General features: G+C 38.5%; 1 long non-coding RNA gene across 7 annotated transcripts in view; it reads right to left on the reverse strand.

Moving 5' to 3' along the window:
- LOC128914114 (uncharacterized) overlaps window positions 1-11,713 on the reverse strand; it is a 51,983-nt gene extending 40,270 nt beyond the window's left edge. For all 7 annotated transcript variants that reach the window (XR_008468189.1, XR_008468188.1, XR_008468190.1 and 4 more), the window contains exon 1: window positions 11,593-11,713. This is a non-coding gene — a long non-coding RNA (uncharacterized LOC128914114). The remainder of the gene's footprint in view (window positions 1-11,592) is intronic.
- Window positions 11,714-24,785: the final 13,072 nt, after the last annotated feature.

The raw sequence follows: 24,785 nt of genomic DNA on the forward strand, positions 1-24,785 counted from the left end.
CTCATAGTAGCCTTCCAGTACCTGAAAAGGGTCTACAGGAAAGATGGGGAGGGACTCTTGATCAGGGAGTGTAGTGATAGGACAAGAGGTAACAGTTTTAAACTGAAAGAGGGGAGATTTAGATTGGATATTAGGAAGAAATTCTTTCCTGTGAGGGTGGTGAGACACTGGAACAGGTTGCTCAGAGAAATTGTGGATGCCCCACCCCTGGAGGTGTTCAAGGCCAGGCTGGATGGGCTTTGAGAAACCTGGTCTAGCAGAAGGAGTCCCTGCTCATGGCAGGGGGGTTGGAACTAGATGATCTTTAAGGTCCCTTCTAACCCGAACTATTCTATGACTCTATGTATTCTTGTTTTGCAAATATGATTTCTCCAGCAATATCAAGAAAGATAAAGAAGCAAACCCAAAGTGTTAAAGATGCTATAATCTCTGTGAGGCATAGCCTCAATTCACACATCCACAACTCCCAGTGACAGTGATGAGAAGTCTGCCATGGATCAGGGATAGTCATAAACCTGTGTGTATTGGTTAGTTGAAGTATCTATTTATCTAAATATTTGATGTTTTTTCCCTACAGACATTTTTACGACCTGGTACGTGTGTTGGAATAGAATTATTACTGCCTTATTTTAGTTTTATGCCTTTGTAATGACATTAAAAGCAACACTTACTCAACGTAAAACTAGAGAAAAGTGATGGTGAATCAGGCCCAATTCACTTTTCTGTAATTGTGCTCTTAAAAAGCGGGGAAGTATTCAAGTATGAAAGAAGCAAACAATTGCAAAAACTAGTAGCTTTCCCTAAAAGATCACAATTTCTCTTCTTTCGTTTTGGGTTTTGGTCTATTTTTTCCCTCTACAACATCTTGAAAAAGATTGGCTTGGAAACATAAAAACAATCTTCTTGAAAGCTTTACTTTGACAATAAAATATATATATAATACAATTGCTGGAAAAGCAAAATGACAGAGAAGAAATATGCCTGATTAATTTTAAAACATTAAAAACAATCAATTGAAAACCTTTTAGAGCAACACCTTCTGATGAAACATAGCATTTTACAACATCAAAATAGCCTGTAGATATATTTTTGAACTAAGAAACATGGAAATGTTCTTGGTAAACTGCAGACAAATTGCTCTGAGGTTCTGGAAACACAGAACTACACTCGTTATAGAAAGGACTGTGTATTACTCGATCTGGTCCAGCAGAAGGAGAAAAAGTGTGACATCTGGCTTTGTGGGCACTTAAGCACATTTCCCTCCAAAAAGCTGTCAGGCAAAACCAACTTCCTTTTCATAATTAAATTACATTATATATACTGTTGAAGAGTCATCTCTATTGGTTCTAAAACATAATGAATTGTTTTGAGGGCCCAAAATGCTGTCATTTTACAAAATTACACGTTTTCCACTTTGTACTTCACTGTTATTTGCAAAATTAATCACAGGGAAGATCCTAGCTTTACTCTGTCACACAAAAAAATTCCTGTCATTTAAGCAAATGGCTTGCTAGAATTGATTTATAGATATTATATAATGTAACATAATGACACGTAACAAAATTTCATGACACAGTGAGGTTAATTTGAATTATGATTTGTTCTCAACTGGTAGGCAATGGGAAATACTTGTGTTCAGGAACTGCTGCAGTATTTTACACCAGCATTTCAATGAACTGTAGCATTCTGAAAATGCAGCAATTAGCTACCTGAATATAGAAAGCCTGAGTGATCTAATGGATTTTAAAGGTGTGTTCTTTAAACACAATTACTACAATACATACTGAAAATCTACTTCAAAGCAGTTAAAAAGGTAGCAGCTCTTCAGAGTTTCCTCTCATTTTTTTCCTGTCTTCTGTATATAAAAAAATAGTAATTGGTAAGCAATTAGCAAGCATTTTTATACTTGGATCTGTATATTTGTCATTTACATCATTCCAGCAATACCTGTGACTTAGCAGATTCTGTGATAAAGTATTTGGTGATACTACACACCCACAAGCAATGGGGGCGTATTTTATTCTTTAAACAAGGGATTTTGGTAGATCACAGAATGATGCATGAAATCTGATTCAGAAAAGTAATATAATAAGCCTTTAGAGAAAGAAAGAAGAAAAAAACCCCAACAAACAAGACAAGTCCTTTTGAAAATGGCAGATTTCCAGAGGTCACTCCAAAAATAAAGAATCAAAACACTACTTTTCACTATTTTCAGGAGAGAAATACTGCAGAAAGAAATGTTTCCGCAGCAAAACTTTCAACAGAGGATCTGGAAATCAAAGTGGATTTGAATTAAAAAAAATGCTACAATTAATTCTGAATTGAGCATTTGTTTGGGAAATTTCCCAATGCTGTGAAATCCTCCTCAAGCTGATGTACAGTAGATTGTGAGTCTTTGTATTACCACATTTCCATTATCCTTAAAAAAATACAACTTTTAATCAGGTCATAATATCAGAACATTTTTAAGAGGGGATATTCAAATTCATACAGGAATAATTTCCACAGGCCTGATATGACACAACAGCCTGCATGTCTTTTACATCATTGAAAGTCCTTATTAACTCGCTTCAAAACTCCACAGAAGGAGGTTCAGATTGGGCTGGTGGCAAAAGCAACAGGGATGAGGAGAGGAGGGTTTGCCAAGAGGGAAGGCATGCTGGAATAGATATCCCCATGGGTTCATTTCTCCTCCTTACAACCTATTCTTCTACTGATTTGCAAGTCTTTTTCACGTAACTTACAACTGTAAATGTGAAAGCAAAGTAATACTGATTTCAGTTAGGTGCCAAGAGATCAACAAAATACAGGTCCTTAAAACCTAAGGAACAGTGTGAAGCAGTCAAAATAATAGGGAGAGGTCAGGTGCAAAGAGATCCAGGTTCTTTCTGTTTCAATGTTAATACCCTAGAATCCGTAAGAGATATATAAATATTTCATTGGAGACTGAACCACTTAAAGTTGGAGAATAATGACAGGGTCTCTACCACAAGCACCTGCATGGGTTTTTTTCAAGACATTACAATTCATGTAATGTTTTAGATCTAGATCTAAGAAATACCTACATGCTGGAACTCAGTAAACTTCCACAATCATAAAAGTGGTGCTGCAAATGGAAGCAGACCCTGAGAAACTGTTAATGAATGTAATAAAAATGGCAAGAACTTTGAGATCTGGAAAAAAAAAAAAGAGCTCTTGTCGTCTTCAATGTTTCATTTTCCCTATAACTGTTTACAAAATAATCCAAACTTTACATTTCATTGTCACTATCATTTAAAGGCTTTGCAAGATGAGATGGAGTCTCTGTCTACACTAAATAAGACATCTCTGAAAACACAGCAACGCAGCACAGGGGGAGGTGAAAGCCAAAACAAAACGTGAGGTCTGAAAGACAGCCTCAGCCACTGGCAAGTTTTGTGGCTTGTTTGGCTTTTTCTGTCTTTAAGTACTAACCTTACTAAATGTGAATTATATGAGGACTTCATGCCCTTAACAAACAAATGAGTATGAGAGGAAGAAATGGAAACCAGGCCTGGGGGAAAGTCTGATCTCTAGTTCCTAATAGATACACAGAATGCAGTGCCAGTATAATCAGACTGAGTCTCTTGGAGAAGAGAGATGTGTGGCACACCAATTACCGACAGCAGGGAAAATTGAAAGAAATTACATTCAGGGGAGTGTGAAATGTGAAATTCAAGGAAATAAATTAGATGTTGTATGACCTCTAGTGTAATATGTGGAGAACTAATACATTTAACCTAGTTGTAATCATGTCATAGCCAGACTGCATTAGGAACTTTTTCACTCTCTGTCTCTGCTCTCAACTTTTCAAAATGGAAAATAAGACAGCAACACGGGCAGGTCCAGAGCTGGTTCTGGAAAGTGAAGCTGCACAAAGGAGCCAAGCTCAGAATTTGGTAATCATGCACTACTCAAATTAGACATTAGGGTCACTGGAGATTTCCTTGAAGATGACAAAAGACAATACATCTACTGCAAAATAGCACACATTATATCAGCCAGCAGACTACAGCATCTACAGAGTAAAAATTATCTGTGTGGAAATATCTTTACTAGTATCAGAAAAGGGGAAGAAGTGGTTTAAATTGCTTGAAGATATGATCGGAGAGCCTTAAGTATAATAAGACTTCTTTAAAGAAAGCATGGATTTTGGCTATCATCTGTCTTAAAGGCGGCTCTAAAAATGGTAAAAACTCTGAATAGAGAGAAGGAAAAGACTTTGGGAAGCATCTGATGGTGTGATCACACAAACTTGGAATGTCTCCCTGATAACTTGATTTAAGTATTTCAAGACAGTTTATGTCTATTACTTCTTGTCCTAACCATCACAGGCTTGGAAAATAGTGTCTTTTGCAAAGAGGAAGCCTTTTATTTCTTCTGGTCTTCAGGATGCACAACTGTCATTCTTTCATTTTTTCCTCCTGATTCCTGCAAAACAGTCTGCTTGTGCCCCGTTCAATCCATGTTCACAATATGGTTAAGACTATGCAAAAATGACTTTCAATAGATATGAAACACATCTTAAGATGGATTTCTAACATTAATATTAATTTCTGAAGGTACCTGTTGGAAGTGGCATGTACCTTGCGAGGGCAACGTGGGGAGGAGTTCATAAAACTACAAAGGCTTTGCCCCTGCAGGGAAGTTGTGAAGGTGAGTGGCACAGCCCAGTTGCCTCAGAACTTATTTGTGTGTCACTAATTAGCTTAGTTAATAGACTGTATACAATCACTTCAAAGGCTTTACTATGTTAATGGTGGTTGCTAATTGTTATGTATATGTCTGGCTCAAAAATCAAATTTTGAGAACCTGTACCTTTCAGAAAGGCTGGCACAAGTGCACCTTAGTGCTTACTAATTAGAGGCTCAACACCGATAAACTAGACTTCACTAAAAGACTTTCTTGGCCCTGAATGATTCTGAGCAGCCTGGCTCGAGTGGCCTGTTGTATTTAACTAAACTTTGCTTGATCACACTTAAAACAGGTAAAAAAAAGCAATGTTTCTTGTTCTCATAATTCTTGCATCACAAAGATATCTTTTCTGACATTGGAAATATAATTTTCCTAAGCACATTGTGCATAATTTTGAAATAAATTGTATCTAAAATATATCACAAACGCACAGAGTATTCAAAGGATTTCCAATTACTTTTGCCTGAGTGTCTGCTTGTATTATTTGGATGAAGCATGATTATCAAGTTAATACATCTTTGCGAACTGTTTCTTCACAGATAAGAATGTAACTTTGGTCTTGAATTTGGAAATCATGCAGATTGTATATGTCTGTCCCTTTCCTTGTACCACACTGCTTTTTTTAATTAAAAAAATCAACTTTCACCATCAAAAAACAGACCAATTCACTCATGCAACCCATTCATTCTTCCATTTCTCAAAGCCCAGTCTTCACAACAAACTATTCTCCTCTCAAAGGTATACAGGCTTTCATGTCCTCTCTGGAGATTTACACAGCGGCACTGGGTTTGGCAATGAGGTGGGTGAATGGTCTTCCCAACTCCCAGCAGCAGCTGCTGCACTGGTGCAGGTTACCATCTACTGCTCACCCCAAGGATGTGGGATGACCAGACTGTCTCCCTACCCCAGACGTGTCATCAGCTGTGTTTTGTCCTGCCCATCATTATGGGTCCTTTTGTGTGTCTTGGGCAGAGGTACAGGAATCCTGAATTCTGAAAAGATGGGAAAATCCATGACTTAACTAAGCATGTCTCTCTGAAATAATCTGTTCTCAGATCTATTTATTTTTATTTTTATACCATATTTTTATGCCATATAGCAAGTCAACTTTGTTTCCTCTGTGTACTCTTTTGTACAAACTTATCCTGGTTTGCTGGCAAAACACAATTTAACACATGACAAATCCAGAAACTAATGTATCTGTGCTTCTGTGTAACTACCAACCTCATTTAGAGCAATTTAGCCTGTCTATAATCTTGACTACTGATGTACAAACTTCACACACTCACTGATAATTTTTTTCTTTAGCTTTCAAAAGTTCTGTGGATAAAAATCAAAATATTTTTCTTGTGAAGACCATAACAACACTGTTTTCACTAAGATAAAGGCAGCATCACAATAAAGTAAATCCACCAGGGAAAATAAAAAGATCAGCATAGAGAAAAGAAAGAAAAGAGGGCAAGTAAAAAGTACAAGATCGCGTTGAAAGAGGGCTGGAATATAAAATATGGCCAGGACATGGGAGACTATAATTTCACTGCAGCCTACAAATGGAAGAAAAACATCAAGCTTCAGGGGTAAGAAGAGGCCCTTAAAAAAAACAAACACAGAAGGAGCTAGAAGCAAACTTAGCTCATGGCAAGATACTGTCCACTACATCATTCTAACAATGGCAGTTTCTATTTCTAACTTCTGTTGTCTAATTTGGAAAATCTGCCTTTTAACGTGTTTAAACAGAACTTTAGTGATGCTAGTGAGTAACTGATTTTCTTCATCCCATGCAAAAGAAAGATGATGCTCAGAAGCAGCTTCCATGATCCCCAAAGCTGTTGGAAACGCCCCATGATGCATGAGGTATGTTGTAGGGACTCTAGGAGACGACACTGGAAGAGAAATAGCCTTCTGAGGGAATGATAATTAATCTGACAGGCCACTTGGTATCCAGTGGTGAAAGCAAACTTCACTAATTAATCAGTGTGACATCCAGAGGTCATTCACCAGCTCTTCATACATCTTTGCTTCTCTGAACATGAAGGTGAGAAAATGCATGATGAAGCTGAGTATGATGACTTCCTCCTTAGCACTGACCTCCGCGGAAACATGCTGTTAAAAGGCTGTCAGTTGTAGTTTCAGTAATTTGGACTGAAGAATCGACAGTAGGTGGTGCTGTCTGTTGGCTCATTCCTGCCTATGCACTTTATTTCCAGCCAGAGAAAGTGTCTGTTCTCAGCACATTGGCCTTTCATCAGAAAGCACAACATTCTTCGGACAGAGTCACAGAGCTAAATGTCTCAGTAAAATAATGAAACAGCACAGAGAAAGTATCACAGCCTGAGACACATTTGCATTAAAATTTGGAAATCCTCACACATACTGTATGGTGCTCCTTTCTGGTTCTAGATTTGTCAGCAGTCTACCTGTAACAGCAGCCAACCATGTGGATTTCTCCCTCTCTTGCAGGAGGCTAGTCCATCCCAGCTACAGGACTTTGCCTTTGTCCTCGCTGAATCTGCTGAGATCCCTCTCAGCCCATTCCTTCAGCCTGTCCAGGTACATAACAACTAAGTGAACCGCTTTTGCGGGTTTCGTGTTGTTGCTCTGGACTCCTTAGATAACATTGACCCAAAGATGCTTCTGATGAGCTGCAGACTAGAATTTTCCAAAGCTTATCAGCAGAGTAAATACAGTTGTTTAGTTCATGAGTCAGCAATTTGCTTATAGAAATGTGTGAAACTATTAGAAATTCATCTCTCTGAACCCATTGTTTGTCTCTGACTATCACACATAGAGGGGATGAATATGTTTAGCTGTTTAATGCTATGTTAGAAGGCAATATTGAGGAGAGCATACTTTTACAACATTTTATAACATTTTTCAGTATCAGATATAGAGCAGCACTATCTCCAGATGCCACTATGACTATTTGGCTTATAAGAACATATTTTCATAGCTAAATGTAAAGTCTCCAAGACATATGAAAGAGCTGTAGCCGCACTTCAGAACCACTGCCCTTTACCTTGTCCACAGTAACGATGGCTGGCTGTAACCATATTGAAAGCCCTAAAAAAAGTTATGAACAGCTATTTTTGTGAACTGTGGTGAGAACAGACATGACAGCAGTGAAAGGAAGTGACATTAAGATTACAAAGGATCCACACCAAAATGTTCAAATTGCAGAAAGATGAAAAACATGTAAAACATTTTTCACATTCACTGTGCATGTACATCAGCCCTTGTTTTCCTTAACTGAGGAAACTGAATATGAAGTCAGAGGATGTGAAGTTGTCACTTAAAGACAGGAGCTGTTAAGCAAATTAGAAGGTCTGAGAAGGGCTTTACATGGCCACATACTCTTTTCTTCAGAAAGACTGAAATTTGTTGCCTGATCTTGTTAGCTGTCACACATGTCCTGTCAAAGGGACTGGTATGAAGAAAAAATATAGATTATAGACTGTTATAGATACTTAACTCTTTTTGTTTGTTAATTTACCAGGTGCTGGTGAAAATATAAGCCAGTTTTGCTAATTAGAATTTTCTTGCCTTTTAGAAGTCAGGTAACAGGGACCATTCCCTGTAATGCGGATGGGAAAAAAAGTAAATGAATATAATTTGGATCTGTCTAATTTCCTTTACATTAAGCTTCAGGACGCTAAACAGCTTAACTTGTAAGGGTATGAGGAAGCTAAGGAAAGCACTTGACCCAGTGAGTAGAGGAGAGAGAGAACACATTATGGGGAGCCCTGAGGGTTTAGGATTTTTCAATTAAGAGAGAATGTCAAAGATAATTTGAAAGAAATAAGGCATTCCGAGCTTGCAGAAAGGATGTGGAATACCCTCAAGTGAAAGAGCTCCGAAGCAGAGAGTTGTTCCTTAAGGACTACATCCTCAGATCTGCTGTAATGTAAAACAGCTATAGGGGAACTAATAGGATATTGTATTAGGCAGCTACTCTCCTTACACCAATCTTTTGCCAAACTCCATCTTTTCTCTTCCATCAACATATGGGCAACCTAGAGATCCTTATCTACCACTTTTCCCCAAGGAGGCTGAATATTGATGAACAGTTATTGTGGGGATTTTTATCATACGAGTAATAATAACCATAACTGCCACATTAACAAAAAGGCACTTTGTCTGCTTACTACTGTGCTTACCTATAACTACAACAAATCTGGTATAACAACAAAAACTTGACTTCCATATGGTCATTCATGGAACCATTTCTGGAAAGGATTCCCTGCCCGCCCGCCCGCCCCCCCCTGCTCTGTACTGTCCCTGATAAAATTTATATGCAGTAGGGCTGAATACAGCTAAAATTTCAGAGTGAACTGGGACTACACTATTAAACATATGTCCAATTTTCTTAAGTTATATTATCTAACCAATTTTCTGTAAGCTAGACAGATATGTTATCCAGTCTGTATAAAACAATTACAAACTTTACAGTTGTCTTTAGTTATGACTGCCTTCTGAATATTTCAGGAGTTCTTATTTGCTATTTTAGCCAACTAGTTTGACTTGTGGTAGGACTTTTAACTGATGCATAAAACACACAAACTGAAACACAGGAAATCTCAGTTAAACATAAAAGTTCTTTACTGTGAGGGTGATCAAATCCTGGAACAGGTTGCCCAGAGGTCTGTCTAATCTCATCCTTGGGGATACCCAATTGGACACAGTCCTGGGCAACTTGCTCTAGCTGGCCCTGTCTGAGCAGAAGAATTGGACTAGGTGATCTTAGGAGGTGGCTTCCAACATCAGTTATTCTATTATTTTGTTAGAAATGTCAGATCTTAGATGTCAGTACTGGGTGTTTCTTCCAAGAAATCCCAAGGTCCACATTCATCCCACATAGCTTCAGGCAGTCCAGATAAAAACCTAGATGCTTCTGCAGTTAATACCAACACAGAGAGAAGTGTGTCCAGAAAGCTGAAATCTGCTCTAGCATAAGCACTCCAAAACAAGGGTAGGTACACGAAAAGCAGCAACATTATTTTTAAATTTTGAAATAGCTATTGCTTTTTAAGGGATATCTAGAAAAGTTACTTATCACAGGACTAGAGTTTTTGATCTCATATTCCTAGTTTGAAGGAAGACAAATAAATCTCATCTCTTTCTATCTCCATCTGCTCTGAATACTTTCTTGTTAAGCCTCTAGAGCTGTGTCTTTAATTGGTACATGAATGCAAGCTACATATCAAGGTGGCATCACGAGCAATATATATCACTTCCAAATGCTTCCCTGCATTTCAAATTGTGCCACTTAATTGACAATTCATATAAAAAATTCTGGTCACATTAAACACAGAATTCCTGACTAATTCAAGTCCATGTGCAAGTTTTATTAAGCATAAGTCATATAAGGTTTATCATTGGCTTATAAAAACTTGTATCTTGACAGAAGGTTAAAATAACATCTTTTTGAAAGATTTTTCAAAAAGTTGTCAAGGAGAAAGGTATAGGATTGACAAAGGGGATATACATCAACTTTTTTAGGCTATTGTGATACCACCAGGTTTTATATGAGACAGGTGTGAGGGATAAAATTAGTCAATTACTGAAAAATAATGAGCAATGCAAAGATGACTTGTCTTTGTTATAGCCCACAGCTGCTGTTGCACATCATGGAAAATAAATATCTCAATTATCAACTTGGCACAGAGAATAATGTTTGTGAGTCATAATTAAAGCAAGTTGTTTGAACTGATTTTGCTATGCTTTATGACCAGTAACCTGCAGGTGAACATGAAGCCTCACTTTTAAGACCTGCTTCATAATTTAGACCAGATTAACATTTAACATACTCCTCATGCTCCTTTGTGCATTTAGCAAAGACCTGGCAGCCTTGTTCCCATGAGCAGGAAAAATGCAGAAAAAAAAGAAACCTTTGGTTTGAAGAGGATATTTTTAAAGGCCCCTCATTCTGTCATATTTATTCATGCTACTTTCTTACTGCATTAAAGACTTTAAAAAGTCTTCTGAGCTACTTCAATTTATTTGTCTAATTACCTGCCTTTTCTGGAACTAGTAATATAAAACATACTCCAAACACTGGAATGAAATCATTAATCAAATTGCAAATTTAACTGTCACAGGGAGCAACAAAAATTGGCAGGAATAGATGGTGGACGGCATGAAAGTGTTTCTGGCAAAACTTGACTTGACTTGTGATGTTTTGCAAACAAGTCACTACTTCATGCGATTACTGTTACTGTTTCTCATCTTTCAGGTATCTGGGTAGGAACAAATAGGAATAGATTTACTCAACTGCCAGCACTGCCCAGGCATAGGAGCTTGTTGTTCAGCCTGGAGAAGAGAAGGCTCTGAGGAGACCTTAGAGCCTCTTCCAGTACCTAAAGGGGCTACAGGAAGGATGGGGAGGGACAGAGTGGAGTAATTGGACATAGGGTAACAGCCTCAAACTGAAAGAAGGTAGATTTAGATTGGATATCAGGAAGAAATTCTTTCCTGCAAGGGTGGTGAGACACTGGCCCAGGTTGTCCAGAGAAGCTGTGGCTGCCCCATCCCTGGAGGTGTTCAAGGCCAGGCTGGATGGGGCTTTGAGCAGCCTGGTCTGGTGGGAGGTGTCCCTGCCCAGGGCAGGGGGTGGCACTGGGCGATCTTTAAGGTCCCTTCCAACCTGAACCATTCTGTGATTCTGTGAGACAAGGTGACAGATGCTCTCCCCACACCTCACTCCAAGGAGAGGAATACAAGAGATAAAGAGATTTGTGAGTTTAGAAAAAACTAAACTACTTCAATGAAATAATAATAAAACACATACAAATACACACAAAACCCTATCAAGCTCCCAGGGAGATGGCACTGGGAAAGTTCCAGGCTGGACGCAGTGATAAATGGGAGCGGGAACACACTGACCGGGATCAAACAGCAGATGAGCTGACGGGGTCCTCCTCAGACATCAGCCGCTGAAGACAGGGAGCCGTCGGAGCGGCAGTCCGTCGGAGAGGAGCCAACCCGACCCTTTGCTCCCTCAGCTCTTCTCCTGAGCATGGCGGATGGGCTGGAACACCTGATTGGCCAGTTTGGGTCACCTGACCTGCCCACTCCTCCCCACAGGCGCAACCCCTCCACGGGGTCCGAGCCGGGTCAGCTGACCCTGGTTGCCATGGCAACAAGTGTGAGCACGGGCCCCTCCCCGCACAGGAAGTGGGCCCTGCTTCACCCCGAAGCAGGGCGGTTTTAGGGCAGTGAGGCAAGCTAAACTTTCCATTTTCTTAGAAAATTCAGGCTAAAAATTACCAGTTTGATCCCACATTTTGTATATAATCAATCACTGAAAATATTATTAAATTCTATTGTGTTCTCACTTCTGAGACATTCCCACTCCTTCACCCCTGTGCTGTATAACATCTCCTTCTTCCGAAACTAAAACCTGTGAACTGGAAGTCTGCATATAGTTTAGCTGTCTCATGGCAAGTTATCTGTTAAGATGAAAGCATAAATCATAAAATACCAAGGAAATTAAACCTTAATATTTAGTCACTTTCCAGTCTACTTGCAGATATCTTAGCAATCTACTCAAATAAAACATGCATTGTAATTTAAAAGGGAATATATTTCAAGGGAATTAATATACTGCTCTGAAATCAATATATTGAGTAATATATGCCTAATACAGTGCTGGTGTGTTAATCCTTTGGGAATGGCGCATTAGCAGCCTTGTTTAGGTTAGTAGTCTTTGCATGAACATTATTCATTCAAAGCATGTAATTCACAATTCATGTCAGACACGTGATATCATCACTTAATGAGTATGAACTTGCTTAAAACAGAAGAGCTGGGTGTATCATAGTTCATTTTCCATCTACTAAGCAAATGAAAATTATACGATAGTACGTTTGACTCCTCTAATGACTTTTGACCTAGTTTAGGCTTAACTGAATTTAACCAAATTTTCAGAAGAAAGAAGTCAATCAGAGTTCTGGATACACTCTACTACAACTTGGGGAGCCGGCTGGTGGAAGATCCAAGCTCTGCATTTTGTTTTGATCAGAATATTTATTCCTGAAAAATTAGCAAATAATGAGATATTTCCCCAAACCAGCTCTGTCTCTCCAGCAAGACTGAATTACTGAGGACTTGGGTTGCTGGTAAGAGGCTAGGGGAGCGAAAAGGGTGAAAGAGAAAGAAACTTTTCACCTTGGAAAGCATCCCTCCAAACTATACACATTTATTGTCCAAAAGATTGAATAGCAGGCTGATCCTTGGCAGTTCCATGGCGCTTTTATGCATCAGTGTTATGAAAGATTCAAGTTACGGTGCCTGTCACTATTCCTCAATGTCTTTGATGCTGGCTTGCTTTACAGTTAAATAAAAAGCAGCAGACGGAGACTCAAAGACTTGTAGTCTGTATAAAGACCTGTTTTCAAGCTGAAGCAGGACTAACAGATGCATGGCTTGATTCCCACTTTAAACCAAGGGGAGCAGGAGTACTTTTTTGAAAAGATATCAAGGGCTTGTTTGCCCTGAACAGCATGACAATTTTGGTGTTCAGAGAGTAACCTGAATCCCATTACTTGAATGAGGTGCAAAGTGGTGCTGTGTAATAGAAAGATGGTGGAATGCGTGCATACAGACAAGCACAAATCAAAGACAGCATCATACAGGTACTGGTGGCGATAAAAGGATATGTCGCGGTTTGGGCCGGGCTGGCCACTGAAGCAAACGACAGAAGCTGTCCCTGGCCTCTGTCTCCAAGGAGAGGAGGGAGACAGAGAAAGAGACTTATGAGTTTAGAAAAAAACCTAAACTACTTTAGTGAAAACATTAATACATTAATAAAATAATAATTTAAAAAAATATATACGATATATACAAAACTGCATTGAGCTTCCAGGATGACAATCATGTCACTGGCAGGCACTGGGGAAGTCCCAGGCTGGACTTAACAACTGCGAGATGTGTCTGATTTGGGCTAAATCCAGTCATGCAGATTAATTATTATGCTTGCTCTGGGATGTGTCTTAAATGTCACTCAAGTCCATTATGTTAGGTTGGAAATAAAAAGTTAGATTTGGAATAGAGGCCATAATTTTATATTTTTTCCCCAGTTTTTAACTAAAGCCAGGTTGCCATACGTTGAATTTCATACCCATAGACAATATTGGGGATAGAAAACCCTAGACTGTGTAAATAGACAAAACAAAATGGCTCCCATTACAGACAGTGGATGAACATTTATTTGAATTAAACATTTAAATGTGGCTAATTAACTCATTAACCTTTACATTAACAATTATATTTCACACTGTGCACTACACTGCTGCTCTTCTGTGGTTCATGAGATTCTTAATTAAACCTAAGTCTAGTGGTCTTTCAAGGATTTCCCATTAATTCCTCTATTATCATCCACAAACTGGGGGAAAATATTCCTGAAGACTTTGTCTTCTGACAGCCTTGTGGTTACGCTCATCCCTGCAAAAGCAGTGGTTTGCCTTTAGTCTTTCTGTTAGAACCACAGAGTCCTGCGGTATTTAATTAGAGAGTCTATTTAAAGAATTTATGAAGCAAAAGGCATAGGAAGAGTTTTGTGACAGTGATTAAGGTTTCCACTAGCTCAAGGTGCCTGCCTTTTCACAGAGCAGTGTTCTCCTTTGCCACCTCGGAATGACTCTTCTGGGTCCTGTTCGGAGTTCTGCAGTGTTCAATCCCTATTAATATTCCTGTCTTAATTCCTAACTTCTGTGCGTGTCTCTGCCTTTCCTTTCTGAGTTGACTTCTAGATGAGGATCAGGATCCTACTTCAATATCTTGAAATCTTGCATTGAAAGCCTCCTTTGGTTAAAAAAAGACAAGCAACTGCAATTATTTGAGCTGCAAAATGTCCATTGCTCTATGTATTAAAACTGTCGAATGGTTTGCCCTCACGGTACCTGTTAGTAAATCATATAACAGCTCTTGCTGAACTAGTACAAACACCAGATAGCTCCAGTGCCCTAGTGCAGGGCCGATCAGCTTCTCCTGTGGGACATAACCCTCAGCAACGTCTGCACCACATTAAAGCACAAGGTTTTCCACAGGAATGTAAACCAGGTTTATAATCCTGCCACATCACACCATTCCTCAGATGTGAACATTGTCAGCCAGAGTCTCTAAGGGACAAAACCTCTTAAATCATCTTTTCCTGGAATCATAAAAAACAAAGAAAATGTTAATTACTGAAGCTCAAGATGTATTATAGCTTTTTAAGTGTAACTATTCAATGACAGAAACAATTTAAGAAGTTACTGCAAAAATGATGACATTAGATTTATGTCTTCTCAGTTTTTGCTCTTTTTCTTTTGGCTTTCATCCAGTTCATCAGGTACAGTTTACTGTCAGACTATCACTCTGTTTCATTAAAATAGCTTCTGTGTCTCTTTTTATAATTCATTTTTTCTGTGCACAGGTTGTACTATAACATTTCAAGAGTTGCTGTTTGTTGATCTGATTGAAAATATCGGACACTGCTCCATAAAACATCACGAGCTTCCTGTTTCTGCCATTTAACGCTCCTCACACTTCTAATAGTTATCTAGGGATGCTTATTCTGCCAGTTTACGAATCTTCACGCTCATTTCAAAGTACACTGTAAACAGTTCCTGAATTTGGGAGACAGGAATATTGACACTTTTATCTTACTTTTCATAGAACAGTTTGGGTTGGAAGGGACCTTTAAAGGTCATCTAGTCCAACCTCCGCTGCAATGAGCACCTTCAACTCAATCAGGTTGCTCAGAGCCCCGTCCCACCTGGCCTTGAATGTTTCCAGGGAAGACGTATCTACCACCTCTTTGGGCAACCTGGGCCAGTGTTTCAGCACCCTCATTGTAAAAAATTTCTTCCTTATTTCTAGTCTAAATCTTCCCTCTTTTTGTTTAAAGCCATTACCCCTTCTCTGATCACAACAGGCCCTACTAAAAAGTCTGTCCCCATCTTTCCTGTAGGTCCCCTGCAAGTACTGCAAGGTCACAATAAGGTCTCCCTGGAGCTTTCCCTTCTCCAGGCTGAAAACCCTAAGTCTCTCAGCCTGTCTTCATAGCAGAGGTGCTCTAGCCCCCTGATCATTTTTGTGACCCTCCTCTGGACCCGCTCCAACAGGTCCATGTCTTTCCTGTGCTGAGGACTCCAGAGCTGCACGCAGTACTGCAGGTGGGGTCTCACCAGAGCAGAGTAGAGGGGCAGAATCACCACCTTCCTCAACACTTCTTTTGTTGCACCTCAGGATATGGTTGGCTTTCTGGGCTGTGAGCGCCCAGAAAGCACCCTTCTCATCACTTCCAGGTGAAAAAAAAAGGTATTTAGAGTTCTGTTTTGTGATTCTAACCCAGAATCACAAGCAGAGACAATATAATTTGCTGGTACAGAAACTGCATATAATATCAAAATAAAACAATGCACAGAATTGTTCATAGAAAAACATAGACATGGGCTCAATTTAATACTTCATAGGAAAAATGACAAGCCTCTTTAATGCCATGTTCAGATATTGGCTTGGAGCAGGCTCCAAAGGAAACGAAATACTCCCTAGGGACACTACTGAATATTCGAAATGTTAAGCACCAGCCCGTGTTTCCTAGACCCCAGCTGCCGATGTTCCCTTGACCTAGCTTGACTTACCCGACCAGAGTTACCGTACAGAAATACTGAAAAACAGAGTTTGTGCTGACAGGACAGTGCAAGCCAGTGTTTCCAAAGGGAATTTTTGTTTTCTGTGAAAAGGCCTTTCTGTTCTCCATCACAATGATCTTGCGTTGTTTGAATTTCGCACCAAGCTACTCACAGTGTAAATGAAATTTCACTTCTGTGCTTTTGTTCTCTCTCTCTCTCTCTCACCTTATTATTTTTTCTCCACGTGGCATCACACAGAGCGTAGTGGAATGACAGAGCCCGGTTACAGTCTTCGCAAAGCTTCCATAAGTGACCCACTTGTAGTTTTGCTAAACGATATATTCCCATGCTTGCCTACCTCATCCTACCGACATTTGGAGCCAAAAAATGTTGTCCATCTTGTACACTTGCTAAAGTGTTACTGAGTAGTACATCACATCTGTGTGACAGACTAATGAACTAATGGCAAGTAGAAACACGTTTATTCGCACGGTATTGTCCCTTTTAAGGGACACTTTGTTCACTTTGCGTTACATTGATGAATGTACTCTGCATATAGATCTGTTGCCAGTTTTTCTTTATGAGGATTTAATTTTATTTTTGAGAGATTGGAGAAAGGTTGTCTGGCTTTCTTTCAACTATGGATCCTTTTTTTTTTTTAAAATCCTATTTCTTTTTAGTCACAGAACACAGTTACTGAAAGGCTAATAAGGATGCAGTTGCATTTTAGGAGTGCTAAAAAGATTGACCTCTCTCTCGTAGAGACAAAGGACCTTAATGTACTTTCAAGTTGTGACAAACTATTACCAAGAAAGAGTATGGTTGAACTGACTGAGAGCCCACCACAAGCTGATCCTACACAGATCATTATCCCAAAAAGAGACAGAAAACCTTCCTGCACATGACCCCAAATCTTCTGTCCTTCCTGAGGAAACACCTCCTGCCTTTTTTGGGCTGAGATCTAATGAAAGGTTCAGCCTAAGCTGCCAGACTATTGTGGTATTTCATCACTGCGATCCCAATCACCATGTCCTATGGAGGTCAGAAAGTTAAGGAAATTATGAAGAAGCTTATGTAAGGTTTCCAAAAAAAAAAAGAAAAGACTTTGCTGTGATTTATTTATGTAAAGTTGTAATCCAAACTTTTATTTCATTTACTCAGGGAAAAATATCTCCATATTTTAGGTATTGTAAGTTTTTCTACCTACTGAACATCTCTAAATGCAGCCAAACTTACCCTGCTGCTGTTTGAATCTCAAATGCAAGAAATGACACAGGATAAATACCTCTGGTTTATCCTCTACTTCAAGGCAGAGGTGCAAGGTAGCAACAGCAGCAGCTGCGGAAGTCAGGGAGTCAGTGACTGTAGACAAGGAGAGGTTTCTCACTACTGTCTCGGGCACTAACTTGGGCTCTGTTATTGGGTAATTTTACTAGTTAGGAAATTCTCCTCTCTACTAACCATATTTGTTTCATATTCAGATGACTCGTCACTAAACAAATGAATGGAAATGTTTTGTCTAATCAGATTATTTTGGTTTTAATTAGAGAGAAGAATTATTAAAAAAAAAAAACAAAAAACCAACAACAACAAAAAAAAACACCAGGAAAGTCAGAGACGCAGTTAGCATGACAAACTGATTCTCTAAATCCAAAGTTAGGCTGGTTTTATATTTCAAACAAACAAATACAGCTTTTTTGGTTTTCATTTAGCTTGCTTTCTAATGAAAAGTCAATGTTCATTATACAGAGCAGAAAATAACAACACTATGCCTAGATGAATCTCAAAAGCTCAGTATCATTAAAAATCCCATTTTGGGAGGATGTAAGGACCCAAGAGTGAAAAGAAATGCAAATCTTCTGTCTTTTATTGAGTTGTCTAGCAACTGGATAAAAAAGAATATTTTCGAGTAAGTTCTGCAAATCCTCTAGTTTTTTTGTGTCAGTTTGTTTAAGCGCCATTAGCCAGCTACACAGAAACTCTGCAAATAGGATCCGTACAACTTCACAGCTTCCAACGTGCCTCCCTGGGTTTTGCCATCAGCGTTTTATAGCTTTCCATGTTGGTGATTTTCCTCTTGGAGCCTTGAGCTGCTGCTATGTCTCATCTCAACAGTCCAGCTGGTCTCTGCAGTTTCACCTTTCTTATTTTTCTGCAGACGTTTTTCATAGCAATATGATCCAAGGTCATATAGTCGTGTCATATCAGAGCTGGGACCCGAATCATTGCTAAACAGAGCTAAACATGTTGTGGGGTCTGGCAAGGGAGAGGGAGGATTGGTGGGTTTGGGGCTTTTTTGTTTGTTTGTTTGTTTATTCGGGGTTTGGAGGTTTTTGGTTTGGTTTGGTTTTTTTAAAGTTTAGTTTTAGACACCAGGATTACAGATAAGGAGGCTCATATAATCACGCTGGCTTTTCTCCTATGTTTTCCAAGGCAATTGTATTTCTTTCCTTTTATTCTTTTGCCCTTCAAATTCCCCAGCAGATAACTTTCCTTCCTTCATTCCCACACCTTATACAATAAAGGTAGTTTTCCTTCCTTCTGAGACTGTGCATAGAAAGTTTCCTGAGATTCTAACAGATGTGTGCTGTAGTACCTGAAGAAAGGAAAACCGTATTGAAACAAAAGAAACAACGTGTTGTACAGCGAAATCTGAACTAAACCTGTGCCTAGACAACGGTCGTTCCCCTTTTGGAGACTGTTCTGCACAGTCTCTCTGGCAGGATGGCATGTCAAAACCTCAGTCTCTGTTCCCCCCCTTTACCTTCAGCCCCCAACTTTCAATTCAGGTGACTGTTCCCTCCTTCTTTCACTCTTCTCCCTTAGGGAAAAAAACCACACAGCTGCAAGCATTGAGGATATGGATTCTCTCACCAAACAGTCCTTGCAGGCTTTCCAGTTCTTTTCAAGATTGTAATGACTTGGGTAAACAGCTGAAGATCTGTTTTGTTGTGTTTTTTTTCCCCCTGCACTCCCTTTTCAAATAAGCATCACTTAGTTTTAGGGCTTTCAGCTCCCTTGTTCTAACCTAATGGTTGTGCTTTCACACGCCAAGGTATTAGCTGGAGGTATCAATCTGAATTTCACTTACTGTGTTAAAAAAACAGGGCACATTTTTTTATAACTCCTTCTAGACTGCATGTCTGCTTTACATCAGATATGATTTAATAGACTTTTTAAAGCTGGCCTGTCATCTGCCTTCCCTGAACATGAAAAGAAGCGTATTTACAAGCTACACACATTAGAAAGCCTTTCGTTGTCTCAGAAATCTCTTCCTGAAGCACCTACTCAAATAGACATGCTTTTTGGAAATCTTAAAGCCGCTTCCCTTTGTACAGCTATCTTAAAGTTTCTTTGCTGTTTTCTCCTTTGCTGCTTATCAGGTCTGAGAACGGTGTATTACACAGGCACCCTACAGTATGTGAGGATTTCTGAAATACATTGGTTTGCTCCAGAATCCATAATTTATTAATCACTGTGCCTGATGCTGTTCCTGCCACCTATCCTCAGTCACAGCCTGAGCCTCTTCAGAAGCAGATTTTCCTTTTTTTCTTTTTTTTTTTTTAATATATATTTTGTGTCCTACAGCAGGAGTGAAGTCAATCAGCTTCAATCAATGCTGACACTATGAAACACAAAAGCAGTACATCAAAACAGGAAGATTTGAGGGCAAGGTTTCCTTATGAATACACGAATAATAAACTCCAGCTGTGTCCTGCCAGGGGCTACATCAGCTACACAATCTGTTTTATCGGTTTGTTTGTTGGTTCAGGGCTTTTCTCTGTCTGCGTGTATCTGAATTCAGTCTTACATAGCTAAATCGAAGAGTTTGCCTATAGAAAGAGTTCCGTCTTCAAGATGGAAGATCCATAAACATAAATGAGTTTCTTTCAATAGCTAAGTGAGTAGCAGATATCTATTTATTAGGAACAAACTTCACAAACAATCCTCTACAAACCTCCTTTGAGGAAAACAGAATCTTTGCAAAAGATACAACGATCTGCCGTTTCTGGACAGAAACTGGTTTGGATATCCATCAGCTCTTTCCTTTTTAGCAATTTCTCTAGAATATGCCTAAATCATGGTTTGCAAACTGTGGCATATTGTGTACCCGTGTTTCAAGGGCTACAGGCATTGATGTGATTTGCTGACAGTGCTGTATTCCCTTTCTAGGAAGGTCCGCGTGCTATTCTGAGTGTCCGCAGCCTGAAAGTGGATGAATGATTGCGCATGCCGTTCTCTGCTGACCCCTGATGATGGTGGCTTTGAGATATAATGTATAGAATAGCCACTGAAATATTCAGGATGAGGATAACAGGAGTTAGTCCGTGGATAAAAATTGTTAGTTTGGGCTGAAGACAGATTATTCACACAGCATAATACAAATAAAAGAGACTGAACGAAGGAGGAAAAATCTCAATAAAGTCTTAACTCCCAAGTAACTATGTGAATACAGTAAATTTTGAAAGCAGCTTCATGAAGTTCTGTTCTGTCTGTGTTTCTCTAAAGGTCTTTTACTTAAATAGGTGGAAAAATCTAGCACCTGAAATAAGTATTGCGCATCCCAGGGATGTTACTGCACCTCCTTAATGATTAGTTATTTCTGTTTTTCCAAGGTTCTATTTCTAGTTGTCCTTCTTCAGACCAGAGCTTTTCCCTGTGCTGGCAAGTGTTGCATTAGCTGTCACAGACTTTCCCTCCAATGATGTGGTACTCACTGGAAAAAAAATGAGGTGAGAAAAGTAAAGATCACTCATCCATCCTTATTTTGACCCATTAAAACCACTTCTCCATTGAGAGCTATTTTCATACCTTAAAGGTTTACAGGACACAGAAAGATGAGGATTACATTAAATTTCTTGTAAATTTACATGTACATTTTTTATAACATATTCCATTTTAGGGGATACTTTAAAGGTATTTCAGGGAAATGCCTGATTGCGAAAGTTTTACAATAGCCTTGTTTAGTTTAAACCTGTGAAAATGTGTCTCTGATATGATTTCCAGTGCTTTCAAGTTAGCTTTTTGGAGACATTAGCCAATTTGAGGACTGTTCTATCAATTAAGAGGCATGAACAAATGCATGGAGAACATAATGGTTTACTACAGTGCTTTGACTCTCTCCACTTATTTTTGTCACTTAAGTAAGCAATAGAGTTGGTTGAACATTTTTTTAATCCTTTAATTTTAATAAAAAGTTGTTAACATAAGTGTAGGAGAAAAATCTTTATTTCCTTTGGAAATACCCTTTTGGGATATTTTAGAGAATGTTTTCAGGAGGAAATGCCAAAAAATATGCATTTCATACTGAACATTTTTATTCCATGCCCAATGAATATTACCTTACCACTTTTTACGGATAAGTGGAGAGGCAGGCAGAAATACACTATCTTTGAGTCACATGTTTATACGTTGCTTTGTTCACACAATGTATGGTATTTTTTATGGCTACATCATCATACATTTATATGTTATAAAAGCAATTTATTCAGGGTCGCTAGGAAACACTACCTCGGTCAGGAAGAGGACTCAAGCCAATTGCCAGGCTTCCCAGTCCGAATCTGTAATTACTGGCCATTTCTTTCTTGCACATTATATTAGCTGTGAAATATTCACTGTGATTAACAGTAATGACCAATCTTTCCTCTTCTAGCATGCAATAGGGTTTTTTGTTATATCCATTAGAAATTATTAAAGAGATTGTGTGAAAATGAAGAAAAAAATCTAAATAAAGAGTTAAGGTTCATTGAAATTAATTCTTGATCAGTTTCCTCTCCATAAACTCTCTAAAATAATTATCCACACAGTCCTATAAAAGTCCATTTTATTACAAAAAGAAAAAAGATCACTGTAGAAAATACAGTCAGCTAGGTGAGAATCCACACTGATTCTGAATAACTGAACTCCACAGTTGCAAAGTACAGGAAAAAGGTAAAAGCACCTCAGCAAGTTAAACCAGATATGGATTTACTGAGTAAATTTATAACATTGTATTCAAACATGACATTTATAAATGGGGTTGTGCAAAGGTGCTTATATTTGGGGCCCTGTGAGAATAAACAGTAGGGAAAATAGTTGACCTAATGCCGATTTCTTTCCTTGAAATATCTCAGACCCGAATTTGCAGACTTGTAGAAAATTATGTAAGAAACTTAATCTTACACATAAAGGTCTAGGACAGCAGAAAATGTGTGCAGTGTGTTATACGCAGAATAATGCTCCGGGATCCTGTGCAGAAAGGACAGACTTAAAAGTATAGCATTTGGAACTTTACCTGTGTGTTTATTCTTTGGCACAAACAATATCTTTCCAAATACAGGCTGCATGACAAGATTTACTAACTGGGAAGTTCTTCTAGTGAGAGTAATTTTGATATCTAATTAATTACAAAACAAGAGTTATTTATGGAATCAAGGAATTAAATTATTGTGGTCACGAGGTGTGCAGAGGCTTCATAGTTCAGATATCCTGATCAGTTAGATTTCAGCCGGAATCTTGAATCACGGACATGAGGTAAGAGTTGATATACAGGAAAACATCGGATTTGGGAACTTGAAGAAAAGCCCAGGATTTCTGGATGTTGGGAAGCCTTGATACCCGTGACCTGAATTGAATTATTTTGTTGGCTTACTCACTGCCTGTTGCTGAAAGTGGTCTTGGGAGGTTTTGGTTTGGTTTGGTTTGGTTTTGTTTGGGTTATTCTTGGAGGGTTTTGGGGGAAAAAGAAGTATGATTCTGAACAAGGTTTCAGAGCCTCAAGCCTAAAATACTTTTCGTTTCATGTCTTGAGTCATGACAATAGGTTTTCAAACTTTATTAGGGAATAGAAATTTTGATTTCTGACCAGCCATAGTGACTAGATGCTCCTCTAGACAATGTAAAAGGGCTTTTGATGAAGGCTGATGTTGGAAGTCTTGAGAGCTGGACACACTGTACACACTTCTGCAAAGCATCTGGATGACAGTGAATCTTATGATCTTTCAGTATAAGCAATAAAATTGTGAGCAATAACATTCCATAAAATATAATTGATTTTAAACGCTAGTAACTATGTAATAGTAGCGATAGTATTTTAAAGTATACTACAGATACTCTTGTCTGCAGGCAGTGAGAAAGGCCTAATTAAAATGGACTGGAACAGTGTTTGACCAGCATGTGATTTGACGTATTATAAATTCATTCCCATATTAATTGAGAATAGTCTTTTTTTTGTGGTCTCTGGATTAATAATAAGAAAGAGGGAAAAAAGACATGAAGGTAATTTATTTGCTCTTTCTACAGCACTGACATTTTTCACCTTAATGAGCACTTAAAATGTAAATTATACAGTCAGCTTAAAAAATAGAACAAAAGATATGTGTGAAGCTTTTTCATATTTTTCACATCAAAATTAGCTGCAATTATGAAAAAAAAAAAAATTTAATTGTTCCACACCAGACTTTGCATGTAAGTACTGAGCATCATGAGATACCTTAAAACATTGAGGGTTCTTGTTGATATTTTCCTTGATTTAGACCTGAAAGTTATGAACAAGTTTTTTTACTTTAGCTGAAGACAGAAAAGTGAATCAAGGATGCTTTTAAGTATTTCTTTTTTGTGTTTTGGTTTTGAGCATGCTTTTTTTTTTTTTTTCAATATGAATGTGTTATTGAACCTAGGCCTGTCACCTTCTACTACAATCTTGCAGAAGAGACCAGACCTCAGGGAAGTTGCTTAACCTCCCTGCTCAAGCTGCCTAACTCCTTTTATTGACATCTAGTGTATAATTACTCCATGGTTTATAAACTGCTTTGAGGATTTGAAGGGAAAGGCACTTTAGGAATTAGGCGGTATTGATAGTTGTTATTATTACGCACTTATTTCATAAACCTCAGAAGGTTGAGATTTGTTTATAACTTCAGCACTTTTCACCAATCTGTAGTTTAAATACCTCAGAGCTCCATCCGATGGCTTTTTCTCCTGACTGCTAATTGATGCTGTTCTATTATCTGGCTTACGAAGAGAACATGATGCCACCAAAGAAACAGTACCTTAAAAAAAAATACTTCCCATTAGAAACACTTCAATTACTACCTAACATTCTTAGCAGCCACCTCCAAAGAAAGATGACCAAGCTCTGTTAATATTATACATATTATAGATTCATGTTCCTGATAATATGAGGGTTATCAATGCACTTCTGTTTTGGAAGATCGTGATTGCCTTGAAATTACTTGGCAACCTGCATAAAAAGGTTTCATGAGGCTACAAACATGAAAAATATGAATATCTGAGAAAGACAATCTATTAAGGAAAAACAAGTAAGTGAAAGATTGCCTAAAGACTTCAACTCCAGGAACCAGTTTGTTCTTTGTTCTCAGGATTTATAATCTCTGAGAAAGGAGACAGAGTCTATGAATAATTATTAGGAAAAAAAGTATTGTCAAGTTAAAAAAATAAATAGTTGGATTTCTTTAATAA

The sequence above is a fragment of the Rissa tridactyla genome, chromosome 8, assembly GCF_028500815.1.
Source record: "Rissa tridactyla isolate bRisTri1 chromosome 8, bRisTri1.patW.cur.20221130, whole genome shotgun sequence".
Taxonomy (NCBI): Eukaryota; Metazoa; Chordata; class Aves; order Charadriiformes; family Laridae; genus Rissa; species Rissa tridactyla.